General features: G+C 45.9%; 1 protein-coding gene across 3 annotated transcripts in view; it reads left to right on the top strand.

The window, feature by feature from the left end:
* Positions 1–17,606: 17,606 nt before the first annotated feature.
* Tmprss2 (transmembrane serine protease 2) overlaps positions 17,607–21,099 on the top strand; it is a 37,199-nt gene continuing 33,706 nt past the window's right edge. The window contains exon 1 of one of the 3 annotated variants that reach the window (XM_021660851.2): positions 17,607–17,778. The gene's annotated coding sequence lies outside the window, so the exon portion shown is untranslated. Of the gene's footprint in view, positions 17,779–19,320; positions 19,342–21,099 lie in introns of those variants that run through there. The other 2 variants (XM_021660850.2, XM_060370842.1) reach the window with 2 other exon arrangements.

Below are 21,099 nucleotides of genomic sequence, written 5' to 3'. Positions count from 1 at the left end.
TTGCCAGCCCCCCACAGTTCATTCTTAACAGAACAGAGTTCTCCAGACCATGAGATTTCTCTGTTCTCATCCAACTAAACACAATCTAAAATATTCCTGGCTATCTTCATAGATCTCCCTACTACTGTGAGACAATTCTTTTTCTGAGGGGCACCCATTGCTTCTCCTGACCTATTTAGTCTGCATTTCTTTTGTTCTTCAACATATAGCATCTGGCTCACATGGTTATTGTTTGATTCTGATATCTCTGTTGCAACAGAAGAAAGGAAGTATTTTCTCTCTCTCTGAATTGGCAGCACAGATGGGCAGAGCTGGTGTAGGTTGTAGGGATGTGGGGTCCCTGCCATCATCTTCCTAAGGACTAGGAACTAAGGAAATCAGGAGGTACTCTAGGAAAGCAGAACTGTCTCACTTGCTGGCTTCTGAGGCCCACAGTTCATCTGTCAAAGACACAGGCCACCTGGACTTGGATGCAGAGTGTCAGGCTTTGGCTGGGTCCTGGCACCTTTGGAGACAGCTCAGGACACAATGGTGTTTTAACTCCAGGCAGAGCTGGCATTCTATACCTAAAGGAAACTAGCTGTTCCTTCCCTTCCCAGGGAGCTGATTCTGCTAAGCTGATGGAAGCAGCTGGGAACCTGGTTTTAGTGTGAAGTCCACTGGTTTTAGGCATCCAGCTCAACTGTTTTTAAAATGCATGGTTTCAGCAAAACATGTACTTCACTTTGCCTATCATAACTAAGAGCTTGGGTCTATTATGTACAGAAGCCTGGGATCCATGTTTAACACTGCTATTATATATATGTATGCAGATGATACATAAATGTTGATTCTTTTAATCCTTTTTTTTTTTTCTTCTCAATGCAGTTTATTCAGGAACCTTGAACAATCTTCTGATCCTGGGGAAAGCCAGCCCACAGCTTAAATAGCTTCTGGGTAGCCAACCCCAGCATGCCTCGTGGGCAATGCAGATAGGTCTACATACACGGAAGCAAGCCAGATCCTCAGCCTTAGCCAAATATGGAGTTGTTTGTGGCAGAGAGCACTCACCATCTGGAAGGTGGAAGGCGGAAACCAGCTCCATCTTTAAGGCGCGGCATTATGCAGCTCTCTACAGTTCCCCCTTTTTGTTTTAGACGCATCAGGCAAGAGTAGAGGTCTGATCTCTGATATTAGAAATAAATTGGGACTTTGTACAGATGTTCATTTAGGTGTCATCCACCCAAAGAGCATCAGACCCATCTGATACCTTTTTCTCAGAGGCAGGACCTGGGGCATCAACCCGCATGCAATCAGACATGCTCTTCTCTGGGTCGAAAGCAGCTGACCCTGAGTGCAGTGCTTAGCCTCACATCCTGAGCGTAACATTTTAGCTTTTTATGGTATCCAACCATGCTTGGGGAGACTGTCCTGCTTCAATGGCTGTAAAGGCCTGAATGATCATGGCTGCATTACGCTGTTGTGAGGCTCTAATCTTACATATACACCACAGGCAAACTAAGGAGACCAACACCCGAAGGCCTGCTAACGCTCCCATGCCCGCCCATTCCTTCAGATGATTCATGGCTGCAGCAATCCATGATGATACTCCTGTGGCTAGTCCTGCGTCCACTCTGGTAGAATTTGCTGAAACAATGGCCACTCTCAGCTGCTCCATCGTAGTATCGAATTCTCCAGTCCAATTACCTAAAATATAGCTAGACAATTGTTTAGACAGATTTGCAGCACAGGAAAAATTCTCATGTTGTATGCTAGTGACACAAAGTCCAGCATACTTCCATTGACAGCCAAGTTGAGCGATTTGCCATAGGGTATCAATTTGCTCCTGCACGAGGTCAATCCTCTGATTGAACACCAGGAAGTCTCCTTTTAGTTGAGCATTAATTCCTTTTTGTACATCTCAGGCATGAGCTATATTGGCTAAAAGATTATTCAGGGTCTGAGCAGTCTGCACAGTATGACTCATGGCTAATGCCGCGGTGGTAGCTCCAACAGCCGCCAATGAGATGGCAGTAACAGTGGCGGCTGTAATTCCAAGATCCCTTTTCTGTCTGAAGAGAGTCATAGCATGAGGGGCATCAACGGGCACAGGCACCCAGCTAGGCATGCAAGTAACCAGGGCATACCTAAATTCACTAGCATTCCGGCATTGGGCAAAAAAGCAAGTATCATTACCACAATTACTTGGCTCTATCTGGCTAACAATGAATAAAAATGGGGGTTATAAACAAACAGGTGTGGACTTATAGGAAATATAATGAGAAGCCTTAACCCCCTCATCGGAACATCCTGCGTCAGTTCTAGAACTAGCGGTGGTGGTGTCCGAGGTCTGAGTAGGTTCAGGAGACGAGACCATTGCCCCCAGGGACGAGACATGCTCCATGTAAATTGACTAACTCCATGTTTTCCTCCACTTTTGAAAGTCATTTAAGGTTCTTAAATTATCTTTTCTTTTTTTCTTTTTTCTTTTTTTTTTTCAAAACAACCCTGAGATTTCACCTTACACCCATCAGAATGGCCAAGATCAAAAACTCAAGTGACAACACATGCTGGAGAGGTTGTGGAGAAAGGGGAACCCTTCTCCACTGCTGGTGGGAATGTAAACTTGTACAACCACTCTGGAAATCAATCTGGCGCTTTCTCAGACAACTAGGAATAGCGCTTCCTCAAGATCCAGCCCTACCACTACTGGGCATATATCCAAAAGAGGCTCAAGTACACAAAAAGGACATTTGCTCAACCATGTTTGTAGCAGCTTTATTTGTAATAGCCAGAAGCTGGAAACAACCCAGATGCCCCTCAACTGAAGAATGGATGCAGAAATTGTGGTACATCTACACAATGGAATATTACTCAGCAATGAAAAATAAGGAAATCATGAAATTTGCAGGTAAATGGTGGGACCTGGAAAGGATCATCCTGAGTGAGTTGTCCTAGAAGCAAAAAGACACATATGGTATATACTCACTCATATAGACATACAACATAGGACAAACCCACTAAAATCTGTGCATCTAAAGAAACTAAGCAACTAAAAGAAACTACCTAAAACGGTCAATCCCCATCCTGAAAGGCAAAGAGGATGGACATCAGAAGAAGAAGAAAACAGGAAACAACCTAGGAACCTACCACAGAGGGCCTCTGAAAGCCTCTGCCCTACAGACTATCAATGCAGATGCTGAGCCTGATGGGCAACTGTTGGGCAGAGTGAATGGAATTTTATGTAAGAACTGGAAAATAGTAAGAGCTGGAGAGGACAGGGCCTCCACAAAGAGAGCAACAGAACAAGAAAATTTGAACACAGGGAACTTCCCAGAGACTCATACTCCAACCAAGGACTATTCATGGAGATAACCTAGAACCCCTGCACCGATGTAGCCCATGGCAGCTCAGTCTCCAAGTGGGTTACATAGTAATGGGAAGAGGGACTGCCTCTGACATAATCTGACTGGCCTGCTCTTTGATCACCTCCCCCTGAGGGGGAGCAGCCTTACCAGGCCATAGTAGAGGACAATGCAGCCACTTTTGATGTGAACTGATGGACTAAGATCAGAAAGGAGAGGAGAACCTCCCCTATCAGTGGACTTGGGGTGTGGCATGCATGCAGAAAGGAGAGGGAGGGTGGGATGGGGAGGGGAGGGGGGGCTTATGGGGGGATGCAGAATGAATAAAGTGTAATTGATGAAAAATTTAAAAAAAAGAAAAAAGAAAAGATTCTTTTAATTCTTAATTATTCATATTTTTATTTTCTCTTTTGTTTTTGGTGATACTGGGACTTGAAGCTAGGGAATCATGCATTTTATGTAAGCACTGTGCCACTGAGCTATATCCCAGCCCCCAATTTTGGTTTTTTGAAACAAGATCTTTCTCAGTAGCCCAGGCTGAACTCTAACTTTCCATTCTCCTTCCTTAGCCTCCTGAATGCTAGGATTATAGACATGCACAATCACACCCAGCTTGACTATGGAGGTTTTTGTTTTGAAAGTTGACACTTTTATTTCTGCCCTTCAGCCATGTACTTAAGCCAATGAAAAAGTACGATTAAAAAAAAATACCTGTAATTCCAGCACTCAGGAGGCTGACACAGAAAGATTGTGCATTCAAAGACAGCCTGAGCTACAATGTGGGACTTTGTGTAATAAAGCACAGCATAGCAAACACACAAAAAGCTGATCCAATGTTACAACTCAGATTAAAGGAAGCACAGCTGTAAGGTTCAAGTTCTCCTTGTCAGAGACTGACATGGACACAGAACCTCACCTATGTTTTCCTGAGACTTTTGTATGGTCTAGAACAAACCACCATTTGCACAAGATATCTCATTGCATCTGCCAGGAACAGTCACGTCGAGTGTGCAAACTCTCATGACTACTCATGTAAGCTTCTTCTGGTTGTATAGCTCACAGCCTGTTTCCCCTACCACGTCAGCTCCAGCGGTGCAGCACTTAGCTGTTGAAATTCTCTGCTCTTTGGGAAATGTGCTTTGCCTGTGCTTAGCCCTGTGGGGTCTGCAAGGCTCTCCCTCAACATAGGCTCATTCATGTCTCTATCCAGACACATGTCTTACTGTGCCTGTTTTGCGGCTACAGGAAGTCGCTGCCACAAACTTGCCTATAAAGCAAGCACAAGGAGCAAATCTCAGTGGCCTGGAGCTCAGAGACGCACTACTGATATGTCCCACATCTTCTTCTGCATGCTTTGGGAGATGCTTTGAGCATCTATTGCCCAGAGCTGAGGGGTCTTAGTTCTACTCTTCTCAGGACACTGTACCACTGGGGTGACCTGGAGTGAGTGCTCTTTCTGCAAAATGCCCCGACCATCCCAAGCTTCACATAGCTTCTGACATGTCCTCAGAGCCTTCAGCTCTCACACTGGCATCAGGGCTGCCCAACAGGTGCACATGCCTGTCCAGACTCTGCAAGCCCTTTAGTGTAATGTACACCCTGCAGTTAGCTGACTGGCTGCATTTTCTCAAGGGTCCCAGATGTTCTAGCACTCATTTCCACACAGTTGTTCCTCCCAGGGATTCACAAGTGACTTCTGAATGGCACATGGGCAAAGGAAGGAACAGCTTTTACTTTTTTCTTTTCTCCTTTAGAACAAAACGACATTCTGTGTTTTAAAAGACTGTCTGCACCCAAGACCAAAGATCTCCAATGACTAGGAGTGAATGCACTATTTTATTTTTTATTAGTTTTGTTGGGCAATAATAGCAGCTTGTAAATGACATTGTGTATTTATATACAGCTGCCTCAGTCTCAGCACGGTGGAGCTTCATTGCCATCTTCTCAATGCTATCCCAGGGAACATCTAGGGTTCCTGGTCAAGAGGACTTGAGTCCAGTGGAGAGTGGAAGGTTGGGAGACAACTGAGCACTGACTGTGGAGTGAAGCAGGACTGTCATTGTGAGGGCTGGATTGTGATTGTGTGGTATGACATATGGTAGTCCAGCTGGGGCACAGCAGGGCGAAAGATCAAGAGACTTTGATGGAAGGACTATTGTGTGGCCCACTAGCCACAAAGAGTGTGTTTTGTGTGCTTTCTGTTTCTGGAAAACATTTCACTGTGCTGAGGCAGTGTAATAGATTTATAATAGATACTTGTACCATCCCCAGGCTGGTAAATAAAAGCACAGCATTTAGGGCACCCCAGATTGCATCAGAACATGGTGTGGGTATTACATATGGGACAGAAGCCTGAGCCTCTCTTGCTCTTTTATTACTTGGGGTCCTGCCTAGTGACCTCATGAAGTCTTAAGAGCCCCCAAAGGCCCCTTTTCAAAGATTATTAACAAATGAACTGGAGGACTATGTTAACAATGTGAATTTGGAGAGATTCAGGCTCCGGTCTTATTTTCTTTATAAAGATTTGAGTCTTGCTGTGGTTTGTATTCAAACCACAGCAAAAGATTGTTCTGGAGGTTTGTGTAAGAAATATTCAAGTCAGTTGACTGACTGAAATCTCCCAGCGTTATCTTGATAGGGACTATAAGGTAGACAGCAAACCCTTCAAGGTGTCAGGCATGGTTACTCCCTAGTCTTATTTACAATTATATTTACTTTATTATTTATTTATTGTGTCTTTTAGATATCATGTGGACATGGTACAGGAGGTCAGAAGACAGTGTATGAGAGCTGCTTCTCTCTCTATCATGTGTGTCCCAGGGATTGGACTCAGGTCATCCGGTTTGGCAACAAGCACATTTCTCTGCTACCTAACTTGTTGGCCCTAGTCTTATTTTTTAAATGATTTGATGAGGGAGCTATGATTTCTAGAGTTCAATGTGAAAGATAAGTGAGTTTATGTTTATACCTACCTCTCACTGTGTGTGTGTGCGCGTGTGCATGTGTGTGTGTGTGTCTTGCTTAACAGTGGGTTTTTTCTGGCTAATATATATGTATATTTGTTTTGTATATTTGTTGTATATATATAATTTTTTGAATGAGAGTTAAGGCAAACCTACATATATGTATACATATACATTTACCTACATATACATATATAAATCGCACACACACACACAAATATCCACATGTGCACATACTTACATTTAAATTATGCTTAACAGGAGGCATATATAAAAATAAAGCGAACTAGAGGTATTCTGATCAGGTGAACTGTGGCTTCTTGACAAATGCACTCAACATCTGCCTAGACATTAACTCTGACAGTTAGTGTAGTAGAAGTTTGGGGGTGCAATAACTGAAGAAGTAGAAAGTTCCCTGCTATAGCCAACTACAGCCACTTCAGAGACAGCGTAACCTGAAGTAGAGCTTGCCCTGCCCTTCCCTGTAACCCTGCTCCTCCTGAGGTTTCCTTACTAGCTCATGCTGGTACCATTTATGGGAGAAATGGGGTTGGAAAATTTACCAGGCCAGCCATAACCAGGAATAGGCCAGAAAACAGGTTCCATACTGACTTCCTAACCATGGCAGTGGATTTTAGGGAATGGGAAGGGAGTAGGGGTGGTAAGGTCACTTTGCCCTATTGTCTGATTGTTGAGGCTTTGTAATCTCAAATGTCACTTAAAGTCTAAGTGGATAACAAGCAGGTGCACCATGGTGTAACTATAGGCTGGCTGGGCTTCCTAAATGTTCCCTCAAAACAAGTTATTTTGTATGTTTTCTAGTCAAAACCAATCAATTTTGGGTAAACATAAAAAAGCATGTTTTATCTTGAAAACATCTATGAAAAAAAACTTCAGACTTTTGATCTTCTAAATTTACTGTGAATGAACTAGTAGGGCATAGCTAAAAGCTTGGAGGCCAACGTATCAGAAAGAATTTTCTGGAAATAAAATCACACCTGGCAACAAATGAGTTTTTCTTCCTTTTGATGGACTCTAGATAACAGCAATTCTACAACAATGAAAAGTATATCATTTCCCAGGGAACAGATTTTAATAAAATGCAAAAGCATAAGAGGCTAGAAAATTATTTGCTATGCAAATGAGAGCCCAAAGAAATGATTGACTTGAACTCTGATCTATTAATAATTCTCCATTCCCAAAGCACAGGTTCTCCTGCCACCTGCTAAGTCCTTGCCTTGGGCATGGAAACCACTTCACGTACATGAAGAAGGAAGGCAGACCTTTTAAAATCTTTCAAGGATGTCCTGTGATGTCAAAGCAAGCTCCCAGGATGAGTTCACCACACCTCCACGGGACTTGCAAAATGTGAGAATACCAGCAAGTATCCCCTTGGTGACTTTCTCCTCACCTTCTGCAGCATTCATGGAAGTTGGGGTTTGGGATAGAGGTTCTTGTGTGAATCTGCTGGAGCCTGCCCACTGAGACACTAAGCCAGGAACCTCCTCTTTACTGCCCTATGGGGTCTCTTCTGCCCAGATGTTTCCTGTCCTGGGGAAGAAGCTTCATGGACTCTTTCTCTCCTATCCAACAATGGTAACTCCCAGCCTATGGCAAGTCCCCACATGGAAAGATGAGGGCAAGTACTGACTATGTGACCAAACTATTCCCCTCCCTGGCCCTTCCTGACTACTATGTGCTTCTATGAAAATCAATTTCAGTAAGTATACCAGGAACTCCACTTTTGGTTCCAGGTCCTCACTAATTTCAGTGATTATCTGGTCACCCTGCCCTTGGAGATGTCCCAGTTGGAAGCTTGGCTCTGATAGACCAAACATGGAAGTAATCCTCAAGAGATCATGGAAGGGGTAGAGTTGGGTGAGTGGGCTTTTCTAGGGGGACAATGGTGGTTTTGTTGGGAAAATGGAAGAGGAAGGAGGGGTACTAAGAACCTACGTAGTTAGAACTAGAAAGAGAGAGAGGAGTGTCTCTGTGCTGAGAGACTGCGGTGACACATCACAGCCTCCATTACCCTAGCTCCAGATCATGACCAGAAACTGACCAGCACACAGAGAGAGTTGACACTAGAGAGAAATGTGTTATCTCACTCCTCACTTCACCCCTGCCACAGGGGACAGAGAGCCACAGAAAGAGATGCCTGCCAGCTTAGGAACTCAACTAAGACAGAAGAAAAAACATCAGAAAAACTTGTTAAAGACAGGTGAAAAGCTAAGGGTGATCCATAGGCCTACCTTGGTCTGGCCAAGTAGGGAGGTCTTTGAGGGAGGCCCTGACCCTCTAAGAGGATCCATAACATGTTCTGTCCTCAGTACCACAACACCATCTGGGAAGGAGAAGCCAGGCCCTAGCCTTTACCCTACACCCTCCCTGTACAAGAAACTTGTCTAACCAGAACTCAGGGAGCCAGTCCGGGATCTAAGAAGTCTTCAATGCCACATCAGCATCACCTAATCCTATACCTGTAACCCACTTGAATCTAGTCCAGATCATTGCCAGACAGCAGGAAGAAGGTGTCAGGCCCGGGAGGAAGTACTGGAGAGCCACCAGCCTGAACACTAGACAAAGGACATGTCTTGAAGGCAGAGTTGGTGATAAGCGCTCCTTAGGACTGCTCAGGACAGCAGGGTGGAGATGATGGCAAACATTATATATTGTCTCCCCTTGCCCAATGGATCTTCATTGCAGTGAACTCATTTCCTCTCCAACCTTGAACCTGTGTTGAGAAAAGTTGGTTTCAGTCATACTGACAGCCAGACTGGAAGGCTCCTCCCCCAGTCAGAGGACTGCCCTGAGCTCCCTAGGACAGTGAGTGTGACCTGGACTTTCTCTTTCATTGCCACCATTGCTTTCTGTACCTTCACAAACACTTTTCCCCTTGTGCTTGTTTCCTCTTGGACTCATCTGGAAGACCTAGGGTTCCTGGGAACAGAGCAAACATATCAACAGGGGACCCTTCTCATGTCCTGGTGCAGGAATCCTAGCCCCTGGCTCTAGTTGGTAGCCTCATCTGTGGTGTTGGCATCTAGTACCTGCTATGTGACACAATCAAGTTCTGTGCCTTCTCTGATCTCCAACATCCCTGATGGGGATTAAGGAAGTCAACATACTTATCTCAACATGAAGTAATGTAAGCCTCAATGTGCTAATTGGCACAGTGGATGTTCAATAAAAGGTAACTATTTTTACAGTGAATGTACTGAGCCTTAGCAAAGGACATATGGCTGGCTTTAACCACAAAACAGCAAATATTAATATTAAAACTCCCTCTCTTTTTAGAACTTCCAGGGCATAAGGGCTTGTATGAGTCTTCATTTTTCTGAGCAATACTGTATATATTTGGGACCTGACCCATCCTTTGGGGATGAAAGCTTCCACATACCAGAATTTACCTCCATATTTCTTATGATAGGCCAATTGCTCTACTGGAGCTCTCTTGCATAGTCTTTGTTGTGGATATAAACATACTTTTGTTTTGTTTTGTGTCCCCGGTGTGGGATGTGGGGCTGACTCAGATGGTCCATACCACCAGACTATTTGCCTCAAGCAGGCTCTGAGAGGAGCTCTTTGCCAGCTGCAGATAGTTTAAATCTGAGAACTATGGAGAGAAAATAAATGCTACAGCCCAGAGAAGGTGGATATTGGAGGAAGAACAAGGCTGCTCTTGCTTCCCCCTTGCTGCTCCTGATTGCTGTTGTGAGACAAGAAGTTGGAGCTCTCCTGAAATGAGATGGACTGGCTCCAAGGAACCTGACAACCCTAACCAGCAGGAAGCAGCTAAGAGAACTGCGCCCCCTCTCCCACTAAACCCTTTCTCTCTCTAACCTGGTGTTGGAGTGATGGAAGGGGCTGGGTAGAGTAGGGAAAAAAAGATAAGAAATGTAAATAAAAGAGGTTTTTTTTTTTTAATATTCCTACATGTCCTAGATACCATGAGCACCTGTGGGAATCTGAGAGCTGATTAACATCAAAACCAAAATGCCGAGCAATGTCAGGCGAGATATACTTTCTAGAATTTCTATTTTTAGTTATGTATATGCATGTGTATCTGTGTACAGGCTTGTGCATATAAGTGTGATGTCCATGGAGGCCAGAAAAGAGAGTCCCTGGAATTGGAGTTATAGATGGTTGTGAGCCACCTGACATGGGTGCTGGAAATTGGATACTCTGCAAGGGGAGTATCCCCTCAGTGCTGGTTAGTTATTTTGTCAACTTGAAACAACCTAGAGTTACCTGTGAAGACAGAACCACAACTGGTATACTTCCATAAGATTGGTCTGTAAGCAAGTCTGTGGGTCATTTTTTTTTAAATTAGTGGTTGAGGTTGGAAGGCCCAGCCTATTGTGGGTAGTTCTATCCCTGGCTTGATGATCCTGGGTGTGTAAGAAAGTAGGCTGGGTTCCATGGGGAACAAGCCAACAGTATACCTTCATAGCCTCTGCATCAGCTCCTGCCTCCAGGTTCATGCATTGAGTTCCTGTCTTGACTTCCTTGGATTATGGGCTGCAAACTGTTGCTGTAGCAAACTTTTCCTCCCAGAGTTGCTTTTGGTCGTGGTGTTTTATCACAGCAATAGAAAACATAACTGAGACACAGTTTTGGTCGTGGTGTTTTGCCACAGCAGTAGAAAACATAACAGACACACTTTAACCACTGAGCAGCTCCCCCCTGCCCCAGAGGATGTTTTCCTACTGGTGTACTATGAGAGATCACATTATCCCCACCAAGAAACTTCTTTTAGGGGATACATGTTTTAAAATAAATTCACTAACTGGGCATGGGGACGCACACTTCAATCCCAATGCTTGGGAGGTTGAGGCCAGTGAACCTCTGAGTTTGAGGCAAGCCTGGTCTACAAAGCAAGTTCCAGGAAATCCTCTCTTGAAAAACAAACAAACAAACAAACAAGTTAGCTTAGTGATTGTATATGTGTCTGACTTCTCAGATTATGAAATATTCCATATGTACAAGAAAATACATATGATGCAAAACAAGCTATAAAGAAAAAATCAAGTATCCACATAGGCTAAGAAAAAGATATTTCCAGCATCACCTTGCCCAGTGCCCCTAACTTTTGGCTCCCAAACAGCCTCCTCCAAGGAAAATCATTACTTTACATGTGAAACATTTTTATGTCTTTGTTTTATGCATTTTTGATTTTTAAAAATTTTAAAGCATTTTTAATATGCTTTGTTTAAAGTATTTTATGTCTTTGTTTTAGGGATGGTGGAATTTCTTGTAATCACTGGTTCCTCTTTTTCCTCACTGGATTCTCTGTGTTTCAGTCACTGGAGCATTTGTAACTTCAATAGATTTTGGAAATTCTCAGCTGTTTCTTTGGCAGGGGGAGGGGGATGTGGTAGGGAAGGTCTTACAGTCGTGATTGGCCTGGAACTTGCTATGTAGATTAGGCTGGCCTAGAACTCACAGAGATCTACCTGCCTCTGTCCTCTCAGTGCTGGGACCAAACCTTACACAAGGGTGTGTTTGTCATCTCATATTATCAGGAGATGTTTCTGCCATCCCACTGAGAGCTAAGACTAAGGCAGGCAAGTGCAAATAATCACCCTTTTCTGAGGACATGACTTTTTGTGTCCTGGCTTGGGGTGCTAGTGTCTCAGCCAACTTCCAACTTTGCTGAGTCTTAGACCCTGTTTGGCATCTTCTGACCTAAAACTCCACCCTACCAGAGATATTCTGTGACTTCCAGATGCCATCTTGACTCTTCCTTCCCCTTAGCATATGCTCAAAAGCCACTTTCACAGATGCCTTTTCTTGCAAAGTCAGCTGTAATTTTAATCCTACCCACCCCAGAAAAACTCACAGTGCTCCACTTGGATGTAAAATCCTGTTTCAGAGCTTCTGAGGTCTTCATTTTAGGGATACTACAATTTCATATGACCATGGCTTCCTCCTTTTGAATCTGCTTGGTATCTGTTGTGCTTCTGTAATGTAATATACTTTATTCAGCCCGTCAGGCTATTTTTGTAGTGTGATTATTACTTCAGGATGGTTAGTCTACAGTATTGTTATGAACATGACTGAGGCTTATTTTTCTTGTGCTGGGAATAAAATCCAAGACCTTATGTAGGCTCAGCAATCTCACTGAACTACATGTGGTTTGTTTTCATTGCATCCCAGCTATTGGCCTGGTACATACTTTTGATTTCTTCACTTATATTTGTAGAAATAGAAAGAAATCCTGTTAACACCAAGGCTAGTTTGACTTAGTAGTCCCATGATTTCCTTAGCAATTAAGGGTCTTCTCTTGGTTCAAGGTGGTGATCACATTCTGTGAAAAAGAAGTAGAAACTAGATTTGTTGATGTGTCAGAGCCTGTCCAAAAACAAACAAACAAACAAAAATCAACCACCACCACCAACAAAAAAACATTCAATAGCCTATAACCTCAGTGAAATGTTTACAGGTTTAGTGGTATGGAGAATACTGAAATATCCCTTTTAAGGACAAGTTGCAATAGTAGGCCCTCTCTGCAAGCAAAGCAGAGGTGCAGTGTTTATTATCTCATTTGCTATTCCAGAGGAATAACTCTCTTATTTAGGTGTGTTTCTCTGGCTCACTTATTGAGTTGCCCACAAAGCTTTCAGCTTTGAGTGAGGTTAAGCCAGGAGGGTCTGCAACAGCTCCAGGCTGCTGTGTAGGTTGCTCTCCCAGCACCTCCTGGGGCTAGAGACATCAGCAGCTGAGAAGATGCTGTGTGGAGCCTCCCACAGGTCCACTTGGCAGGCTCACAGAGCTGCCATTAGAATCTGAAGCAGATCCCAGGATAACTGTTCTCCTTTTGAAACATAGCTCCTGGCATTGCCACTAGGCCTTAGTGTAAACTGAGTTTTGACCATGGACCACCAGGTTTCCACCCTGTGACTTGCCCTGCTCCTCATGAACTGGGTCTTATCTGACCCATGAGGCAGGAAGCACGATGCCCAGGAGCAATTCATCATCACATGGAAGTAGGATACATATGTTCAGGGGAGAGCAGGTCTTGCTGGTTTAAGTTACACAGAAGTGGCCCTAATGCCCAGGCCTCTGGCCCTCCTATTCTGGCTGTTCTATCCCAGCATGCACCCATGACCTCATCATAGACTCTTCACCATTCACTGACTTAGGAAGAGAGGATTAAGAGAAAATTTCCACAGGGAGAACTCTGAGCTCAACTCTGAGCTCTTCTCTTAGAAATGGCCAGATGGGGCAGACCTGTGATGTCTCAGGGGTTAAAGTGATAGCTGTGCAAGCAAGGAGATTGGAGTTTGGATCCTCAGAATTCATGTAAATGCCAGGCAGGCATGGCAGCCTTGGAACCCAAAGACAGTGACTCCCCTAAGCAAGGTGGCTATTAAGGCTCTGGGCTCTGGGCTTAACTGAGAGACCCTGGGTTAATGAAGAAGGTGGAAATGCACACACAAAGCATGCTTGCCATACATGAGACCCATGAGAAAAAGGAGGAGGAGGAGGAGGAAGAAATAGCCAGACCTGATTGTATGGTAATTCATGGCCTTCAGCCAGCCTCAAAATAAAAATTTTAAAAAAGGTGGATGGTGCTTTAGGAAGAACACTCAAGTTTTTCCTCTGGCCTCTATATACATAGACACCCACGTGGCACACATGAAGATGAATTGACTTCATATCATTGAGTCCATAGCGCTGTAATTTGGCATCATGGTATGCAGGCTGATGGGAGAAGCAGGGAGGAGCAGAGATACCATGCAGGACTCTATGCCCTCAGGAAAAGGAGTCAATACTTTTCTAGTTGTGTGCAGGTTAGTTTTTTGTTTTGTTTTGATTTGTTTTGTTTTGTTTTTAGGTTCTTCAGCATTACAACATCATATGGTCGATATTCAGAGATTTGGTATGGCTAAGAGAGACCAGCCTGGGTGTGTAGTTGGTGTGGGTAGACTTGTGATGGCTAACCTCCCATGGTAAGTTGGCAGGTATGTGCCTGCCGCTTGTTTCTGGGAGATGTTAGTATTAAAACTAAATGAAGGAGAGCAGATTTATCGTCATGGTCATCTCGTTTGTCCACGCTCTGGGTTAAAAAATCGAAGGTGGAGGAGACTCGAGTTGGATGTTGGTATTCTCCGTTCCTGAGTATGCCTGGTCAGTTCTGGACTGGACTCTACACTGTCATTTCTCTGGTCCCAGGTCTCTGAGCTGTGGTACAAGCTTCATCTCTCTCCAGCTTGCAGACTATGGACTTCTCATCTCCAAATTCATGAGCCATGTTCTGATAATAAACTTCTTAAATATTTCACCCTGGGTCTGTTTCCCTGAAGAAGTGATATCCAAGGGGAAATAGATATTCCACAAGAGAACTGAGCATACATGCTAGCTGTGTGCAGGTGGACTCTAGGGGTCATGTCAGGGTGCCCTCAACACAGTGTCAAAATGGAAGCAAGCTATCACCAAAGACCTGCAGGAGAATAGGCCCATTGGAGCCCATTTGGATAGCAGTGACTCACCTGGGAAAGTAGGCATTGATGGCATTGAAGAGGATCATCTGCTTTACTCAGTTTGTCAGTGGAGTGTGGCCCAGACCAGCTACACAGCCCCATGTTGTAGGCTACAGCAGCCTGGTTTCATTAGTAGTGTGTGCGCGCGCGCGCATGTGTGTGTGTGTGTGTGTACATGTCTGTGTATATGTGTGTGTGTGTGTGTGTGTGTGTGTGTGTGTGTTGTAGTGTGCATGTGGAAGTCAGAGGACAACTTTCAGGAGTCTGTTCTCTCCTTCCACCATGTGACTCCAGGTCTCAGTCTTGGCAGCCAGTGTTCATCCATTTCCCCAGGCCCTGAGAGCTCTTTTCAGAGACTTCCAGGCCAGAAGCCGTACTTTGCCATTGAAAAAAAAAGACTTTCAAGATGAGCCAATATGAAGTAAAAGTTGGAGTTTTTTATGAAGAGACATTTTTAGGGCTGGAGACGTAGGGCCGGTGGTAAGGGCTTGCCTGGCATGGAGCTCTGGAACCCCAGCGCCACATGTAAAAAGGAAAGGTGGAGGCGCACACCTGTAGTAATCTGTTAGGAGGTAGAGGCAGGAAGGTTCAGGATTGCAGCAGGCATAGTGGCACATGCCTTTAAGCCCAGCACAGGCAGAAATAGGCAGATTTCTGAGCTCGAGGCTAGCCTGGTCTACAGAGTAAGTTCCAAGAGAGCTGGAGCTACACAGAAAAACCCTACCTCAAAAATAAATAAGTAAAAAGAAAAGGAAGTTCAAGGGTTGTTCAAGATCAAGTTCAGCCTGGGTTGTCAGAGACCCAATGTGAGGCACAGGGGTAGGAGTGCGGTGAGGGGGAGGGAGACATTTAGGGAAAGGTCAATAAAGCACTCAAGAATGGGTGTGGCTTCTTGGAGAAAGTCAGCTTAAGAGTTTTTCAACAGTAATATAGGCAATTTTAGTGACTTCTGGAGTTACACCTCAAAGGGTTAAGTGACGTAAGGGGGTTTCTGAGGTGCAGTTAGGACTGCAGACCATTTGTAAAACTATAAGTCACAAGGTTGCACAGAAGATGTTTTAACAAGAAAACAGGTTTATAGTCTTGTTTGTTGAGTGTCCCAGAAAACAAACAAACAAACAAAAAACAGACCAGGTTTACACCTGAAAAAGGAAAAAGGCACATTCAGACCTTAAGCATTGTTCACTGCCATTTTTATATTCTTATGGGAAAACCTTCCTATAAAAGGACCATCAGCTGTACCTTGGAATAGTCCCAGATGTCAAGTGTGCTGAAATTCTTGACTGGCTGGAAAGGGGTTTCAGTCCATCATACCCTGGAGGAAGGACCTTCTTTGCCTTCTCTGCCTTCTCTTTCTATCCCATCTCAAGTTCACCAGGTCTAGGGCTGATCTCTTCCAGACATACCCTTACAAACATGGGTGTTAAGCACCTTTTTTTTTTTTTCCAGAGCTGAGGACAGAACCCAGGGCCTTGCGCTTGCTAGGCAAGCACTCTACCACTGAGCTAAATCCCCAACCCCGTTAAGCACCTTTTTAAAGAGGGCCGTGGAAGAATGGGAGGGTAAGAGTCCCAGGGAAGCCTGGAACAGCTTCCATGGTGGGCATGGTTCAAATGTTCTTCTGCTTGTATCTTGAGTTAAAGCAACTTATGTTGACTTGTGTGTGGATGTAACCAGAGCTTTAGGGCAACAATACTTCATGAGTACCTGTTACTAAAGTGGGAAAATGCTCTCTTATCTTTTTAGGTGGTCTATTCTTTAAATTGACACAACAGGTCAACAGAAGAAAAATCATTTTAATTCATGTGGCCATGATAGGGAGCCCTGCAAACCCCCATAAATTCCCAGCTTCTAATGCCCTTCTTGCTCCGCACACCGGGACAGCCAGCACTATCCAGCGCGACCTTGTTTCAAACTATAAAAATCAATCTGAGATTGTGAGGTAGTCTCCGAGGACCTAGGCTTATATTCCACCAGGTGCTACAGAGAAATAGAGATTTGCTTCTTAGGTGGGGTGTGGAGGCAAACTATGGGGGTCCGTGGAGGCAAATGGGGAGGGGTTAGGGAGAAAAGCCTGGGAGATAAAAGTTGACATAATCAGCTCTCTTCCTGGTACAGACACCTTTACAAAGAGGCTGGTGTGTGTGTGTGTGTGTGTGTGTGTGTGTGTGTGTGTGATGTTTTGCTAGTTGAGAATGGTCAAAGGGGGCAGCTTTTTTGGGTTCCTCCAGTGTCTTCTTCAGTTTCAAAAAAATCACCAGCTAGTCGCTCCCTAGCGGGAGTGAGCACTGCTTGAGGCGACTGCGCTGTTCTACAGCCTTACTTTGGCAGTGTCTCCTGTGAAGCCCATCAGCTGCCTCGCCTCTGCCCCATCCTCGGTACAAGTAACACTCAATCCCTCCAGAAGCTTCCCTAAGGACTTTGGGAGCTGGGAGAGAGGGGGGCTTCGGACCCAAGGGATTGTCTTGAGTAGGAAAGCGTGGACACACCGAGGAGGGTCCTTAAGCGCCGGAGCTGAGACACCTAAGCTTAAGATGTGATGTTGCCAACTTGGCACAGAGGCCTTCTTGGTGTCCCCAACCCAGAGTCTGCCGGTGCTGGGCTTCCAAGTGACCCGGTTAGCGCTCCCTTGGGTCTTCCTCCTTCATTCACACTGCAGTCCAAAGTATTTCCATGGATCTGGGCTCGAGGGTGCGCTGCTCCGGAGGCGGGTCCCAGCCCAGCCAGGAAAATGCCTGGTCCTGTCTGGTCTCTCCGTGTAGGGGAGGAGCGCGCTCTGGGCTTCCCTTGAGGAAACTCCTCCTCCTTCCCCCAGACGGCCGCTCCTGGCCAAGGTGACCCGACACCTGCGTTTAGGGGTGTCGCCCTGGCTCCTGGGACGCCGCCTCCGGAGATTTAAGAGAGCTGGGAGAGGTCGAGCACTTGGGGCGGACGAGGAAGCCAAGAGCTCAGGCGACCGGCGGAAAGGGGCAGGGAGCGCAGCAGGTGAGCGGCGTGCGGGACAATCTCGGGGTCGGCCTGGAAGGGGAAATGGGGTTGACCCGAGTCAACGATGCCAGGCCGGGGCATTACGGGTGCGACTCTCTGGGAGCTGACGGGCCCTGGCGCACGACGTGGTGACTATAAGAGGAACCCAGCGACCTCCGTCCCTCCGTCCCGTGGCGGCGCCCAGTTGAGAGAGACCCCAGGTCGACTCCGTAGTTTCGCAATTTGGCTTATGTTCCAGCCGGCCCCTGACTAATGGATTGGAGAAGAGAGTCGTTGGGGATGGGGATCCTTCGGTGGAGCAGGCCCTTGGCCCGCACACCTGCTGCATATTCCTTCGTAGGACGCAGAGGTTCCTCCATAGTTCTCTTTGTTTCGGGAAAATCTCGGCAGTCCGGCTGGTTACCTGAACTCCTTCCGCTCCTTAGTCCCTACCGAGGTAGAAAGAAACTGGAAACTGGCTGAGATGCGGAGGACCGATATAGGCGGCGCTGCAGGGCCCTAGGGACCCTTGAAAGACGCGAACTGCCCGCCACCTGGGGGGAGGGAATGCTCCAGCGGTCCCGTGTGGTGACCTGGTTGGCTCTGAGCATTCACTGGAACGAACCTGGAGGGGCTGGCCCTGGAAGAGCAGGCGGGCTGCCAGGGGCAAATGTCTACTGGGAAGAAGGCTGACCACACGGGCATGTGCATTCATCCTGTGGGACTTGGAATGGTGGCAGGGTGACCCAACGTTTCAGCTAGGCAGTGGGCACTGTGTGTGAGGGCCTCAAGCCCAGTTGAAGAAATGAACTGTCCCAAGGCCTAAACGTTTTTTTTTTTTTTTTTTTTTTTTTTTGTGTCCATGCCCTAGAGAGTGTGGGTGGCTTTTGCTTGCTGGGAGCCCAGGTTCTTCATGATGGCCCCTAATTCGGTCGAGAGCACGCATAGGCTTCTGGCCATAGGCTTCTGGCGGCTTGTTTGTGGAAGGAAAAGCCCTAGCTGTACCTGGAAAGCCGGGTCCTCACAAGGGTTGGGCTTGCAAATGCTTAGTCCTGAGGCTAAGACAAGCCATTAGTGCTGGCTGTTCAGCTTCCAGCCACCAAGAGCCAGGCACTGTGGAAAGTTCCAAAGGGCAGACTACTTACAAGGTTCTGTGAAAATCCAAAGTGAGGTTGGTGTTGTTTACCTGGTTTGGGAGGAGGGGAGAGGTAACAGCAGCTTCCTTCCTGGGGGCTGGGCAGTTTGACTGGGGACACTGGCTGGTCCCAGGCTGCTAAGCTTCAGCAGTACTGGGTAGTGAGGGACTTCCAGATAGGCAATGTGGGCCACTCCCCACCTTTATTTGCTTGTACTGAAGAGGTGCTTGGGGGCCTTCTCCCAGTGACCTTACTGGTCATCTGCTGTTAGAATGAAAACTCAAAAGCCAGGTGTGGTGAGATTTATTTTTAATTCCAGAACTTGGAAGGCAGAAGCTGGCACATCTGGTACTCTGTGAGTTCAAGGCTACCTAGAGAGACACTGTTCAAGAGAGAAGGAAGGAAAAGGAAAAAACTGAAGAGTGTCACCAACGCATGAGACTAAGTGAAGAATTGAAGGGTGTTCTTATGGGCTGGGGACCCTTCTGGAGGGCTGGGGCGCATTTCTCAGTCTTTGGTCTTTTACAATCTCTGATCAGTGTTCTCAGCTCATTCTCAGGTTTGGCCTTACTGACACTCAGACACACCCATCACACCCTGAAGGTCAACTTTCCAGCAGTAAGGTCTTGGAGTCAGGTGCAGAGCATTGGCTGTGGCACTATAGTCACTGCAGGAGGAAGTTTGACCACCCTGATACAGTAGGTGCACAGGATGGGGTGACTTCATTTCTTCTTCAAGGACAACATAGTGAGTTCTTTATAACCCGTTTACCTTGGCTACAGGAAGGCTGATGCAAAGTTAGGTTGTCTGGTGCCTCTCTAGGTGAAAGGGCAGAACATAGGCCAGCTGCCTCAGTAGCTGTCAATGCTGTAAGCATTGGGCTCTCAGACAGAGGTATGCACAAGGGGCTTTGCCGACAGGGAGGAAGTCTGCATGCCTTGCTTGTGTACATAGTTGAGCCCTCAGGAATGGGGGCATGGGCTCAAGAGGCAGGGTATGATAACAAAGCACCTAGTGTGTGAAAGCCAGCAATGGCTTGTGGCTATGGAAATTCACACAAGGACAATGGGTAGACAGAAGGCTTAATTAAGCTCGGTGCTGTGACTGAAGAGTGAGTGGTGTCATAGTAGTATTTTCAAGTTAGCTGAACTGGCAGATGAAACAAGTCTGGCAGTGTTATTGTTTGTTTGACCAAGGTACAACACAGAGAATCAATTTCTCTCTAATTTATGGCCCTTGTTTTCCAAGGGGCATCCAGGCAGTGGCACTGAGCTCTTACCTGAGCTCACATCGTATCTGAATGATCTAATCTCCAGGACACAGGAGAGGGATTTCTAGAGATTACCGATTTGGAGGTCATTCCACACAGAACTCTGAGAAGTATTCAAAACTTCTCTGCTGACAATACATTATAATGAATCGGCAGTGACTCTTCCACATTGGACCTCATAGCTAGTGCTTAGTCACTTAGGTTCTAGAACGTGCTGGATCTTGAGCTTTAAGGACTTTATACTTTCCCAGAAGCTCCCAGCCTCAGCTAAACTTTTGAATTGTGGGAAACTTGGTTTCCCTTCGCTCAAAGTTTGCCTTCTGTCTGATTCTGATCCTTAATCCTGTGCCTAACCTCTGGGTTTATGTGGCCTGAATCAGGTCCCTGCTCCACATAGCAGTAGCATAAATACTAGAAGCAAAGCCTGTCTTCTGTCATATTGAGCTCGGAGTGGGAGAACATACTTTCACTCAATCATTATTACACTCCATTTATTACTCATTATCCTCACTAAACAGAGTGGCCTAGGCAAGGCCTTTAACCAGAGCCAAGGGTCCTCCTGCCATGACCTGGGGCCTTTCTGCCTGTCTCGGTGTTATATGAACACTCCGATCAGGGGATCTGACTTGTGCAACTGGTAACGTCCTGCTGTGGGCTTCCCACCCCTGGCTGTTCAGCTTTATCTTTTTCATGTAGCCCCTAGAAAAAAATAGTCGTTTATGTCTGTGTGTATGTGCATCTGTGTGTCTATATGCATGTATGCGTGTCCCTATGTGTCTCTGTGTGTGTTTGTGACTGTATGAAAGTCTCTGTGTGTACATACGTGTGTGTCTCTTTGACTGTCTCTGTGGTCTGTGTGTGTCTCTGTGAATGCATGTCTCTGTGTGTGTATCTGTATCTGCGTGCATGTCTTAGTATGTGTCTCTGTACATG

Source organism: Meriones unguiculatus, chromosome 17 (genome assembly GCF_030254825.1).
Source record: "Meriones unguiculatus strain TT.TT164.6M chromosome 17, Bangor_MerUng_6.1, whole genome shotgun sequence".
NCBI classification, from domain to species: Eukaryota; Metazoa; Chordata; class Mammalia; order Rodentia; family Muridae; genus Meriones; species Meriones unguiculatus.
Note: the sequence above shows the minus strand (reverse complement) of the source record. Positions and strands in the feature narration are given on the sequence as shown.